This window comes from Mesoplodon densirostris, chromosome 13 (assembly GCF_025265405.1).
Source record: "Mesoplodon densirostris isolate mMesDen1 chromosome 13, mMesDen1 primary haplotype, whole genome shotgun sequence".
Lineage (NCBI taxonomy): Eukaryota > Metazoa > Chordata > Mammalia > Artiodactyla > Ziphiidae > Mesoplodon > Mesoplodon densirostris.
Genome location: NC_082673.1, coordinates 5,904,678 through 5,907,418, shown reverse-complemented (window position 1 = coordinate 5,907,418; position 2,741 = coordinate 5,904,678). Strand labels below are relative to the sequence as shown.

At 46.8% G+C, this 2,741-nt stretch overlaps 1 pseudogene; it reads left to right on the top strand.

Annotated features, from left to right (window-relative positions):
* The first annotated feature begins 662 nt into the window (after positions 1-662).
* LOC132501018 (mitochondrial intermembrane space import and assembly protein 40-like) lies at positions 663-1,069 on the top strand (annotated as a pseudogene).
* Positions 1,070-2,741: the final 1,672 nt, after the last annotated feature.

Sequence of the window (2,741 nt, the reverse complement as noted above, 5' to 3'; positions counted from 1 at the left end):
AAAGGGCTTACATATTTAGTCTTGCTCCTGAAATCATTGTTTATACTTAAAATATCTCTACCCGGATGATTTGCTGTTATTTCTAAAGGGTCCCTTTTGGGGGGGGACTTCCCTGGGGGTGCAGTGGTTAATCCGCCTTCCAATGCAGGGGACACGGGTTTGAGCCCTGGTCCGGGAAGATCCCACATGTCACGGAGCAACTAAGCCCACGAGCCACAACTACTGAAGCCCGCGTGCCTAAAGCCCATGCTCCACAACAAGAGAAGCCACCGCAATGAGAATCCCGCGCACCGCAACGAAGAGTAGACCCTGCTTGCTGCAACTAGAGAAAGCCCACATGCAGCAACGAAGACCAAACACAGCCAAAAAATAAATAAATAAAGTGTCCCTTTTTTCTTGCCACTAATGCAACCAAGAAGGAATCACTTTAATTGAAAAATTGTAAACTGGCCTCTAAGTACTACACCAGGCATTCAAAGAGATACCATTTATCTGTAATATTTTTTAAGTGGGATTTGCTGTTCCAAACAGTCTTGTTACCAGGGCACGACTTGAGTCTGGTCACTCATTATCAGTTATTCAACATCAGCCTTGAACAGATGGGATCGACGGCATGAGGCCGCCACCGCAGTTGCCGCGAGGTCGGAGCGCCGGGCTGCACCATGGCCTACTGCCGGCACCAAGGGAAGGATAGAATCACATTGGTGACCAGAGAAGACCGTGAAACTCCAAGCAACGCGGAGCTGGTGGCCGACGACCCCAGTGATCCGTACGAGGAGCACGGACCGATCCTACCCAACCGAGACGACATCAACTGCAACTGTCCGTGCCTGCGGGGATGGCCGGCGGCCCGTGTTGGGGAGCAGTTCAAGGTGGCCTTCTCCTGCTTCCATTGCAGCACAGAGGATGTCAAGGGGTTGGACTGTGTAGACCATTCTGGGCCATGCAGGAGTGCATACAGAAGTACCTGGACCTCTATCCCCAGGAGGAGGAGAAGCCAGTGGATGGATCAGAGGAAACGGTGGTCTCTGAGGCCATCGCAACCAAAGAAGAAGAGGGGTCCAGCTAACGAGGGCCCCGGGCACTGGGCTCCAGCCTCCTTCAGAGAGGATGAACCTCTCCTAGAAAGTGTCTCTCCCTCTGTTGTTCTGTGCACTGTAATGTACAAAATAACTTATTGAGCTGACCAGAGGTCTTGGCCTCTTGACATATACACTGAAAAATGGGTTGTATGTATGTGTGTCTCACATGAACCTATCAGCGAATGTAGCTGCCACTTTTGAATTCTCTTCTCAGATTGTCCTGAATTTTGCCACTTTGAAATAATGGGCTGAATAATCTCAGCAAACCAAAATCATTACCTGGGAGTGTCCTGTGAGTGAGCTGATATCTATTCTGATTCATTATATCCCTTTTAGTAGATTTTATACCCAGTTGGAAAGGGAAATAGAAACAAAACATCTTCCTTTAGAAATGCTGGAGGGGGGCCATTCCTTGTAGAAGGGGCAGGATGATCAGACCTTGAGTATTTGACGAAGCGCTCTGTTTCATTTCTGATATATTTTGGTTTCCAGTTTGCACTGAGCTCCAGGTTTTCTACATTTGGAAAACAGAGCTTTGGACCCTCTGAGGGACCCCCTTTGTAAGTGAAGAGAAAGGCTGGTTTTTTCTGTTCTTGCTGTTCCAAGGGCCCTGCTTTGCGGTCTGTGTTCACCATGGCCCTGTCTCAGCCTGTTCAGATGCAGTGTTCTTGAGAGGCGGGCACCTAATCATTACCAAAGTAGCACCCGAGAGAGGAAACCGTGTCAATTAAAAGGAAAACATGATTTAAAAAACAAAAAAAAACCAGATGGGACCACACGTCCTACCCCAGAGGCACGCTCATTCTGGTCTAGTTCATCACCAAAACCCAGCTCAAATGCAGCTGTCAAGGGCATTTATTCCCCAAATGCTGGTAAACTAGAGATGTCAGACAGTGAAATTTGAAGCTCACACACTAAGTGCATCGTGTTCAGTAACCACACAGACACACACAACCGGAGAGAGTTAGGGCTGTTTTGCTGGTTCCAGAGGTGAAGCAACTAAAGCCATTGTTAAACTATTGATATAAGGAATTCCACTATGGTTGCCGCAAAGCCAAAATTATAAATGCTTTAAAGGTTTGACTTTGCCAAGGAAAGAAAGTGACGGTAGGCAGGCAGATACACCGTGCAGGCATCCAGCCCCCTGATGCAGTCCCTCCTTGATCTCCCTGTGGGGAATTCAGCCCCTGCCCTGGAAAGGTTCACAGTCTAGTATGAGGAAGGTGGACACATAAAGAGATGATTGCTATGGGATTGAAATAAGAAAACATTTCTCCTTCCCTGGAAAGAGTGGCCTGGGGGCCAGAAACAAAGCTTTTCCCTTCTCTCCCGGGACTGACCTCCAATGCAGATGATTTAGCTGATAGTCATAACTAGAAAAAGCAGACTGAGCTAGAATTTCAAAACTACACCTGAACCATTACCACTCACCCATTCAACTGGGCTACAGTGCAAATACTATCGCAAGAATTAAGCTGTGTATTGAGTGTGTGTGTGTTCATGTTGCTTAATTCATTATTATCTTTCTAACAGCAGGCATATAGGAATTTCTTATTTTCATTTTTATGGCAGCAGAAGAGAGAAAGAAAAATTGTTTTAGAAGCGCTTTTAGAAGAGAATATGCTGAACTATTTCCTAAGGCATAGTATTCGAACCGGG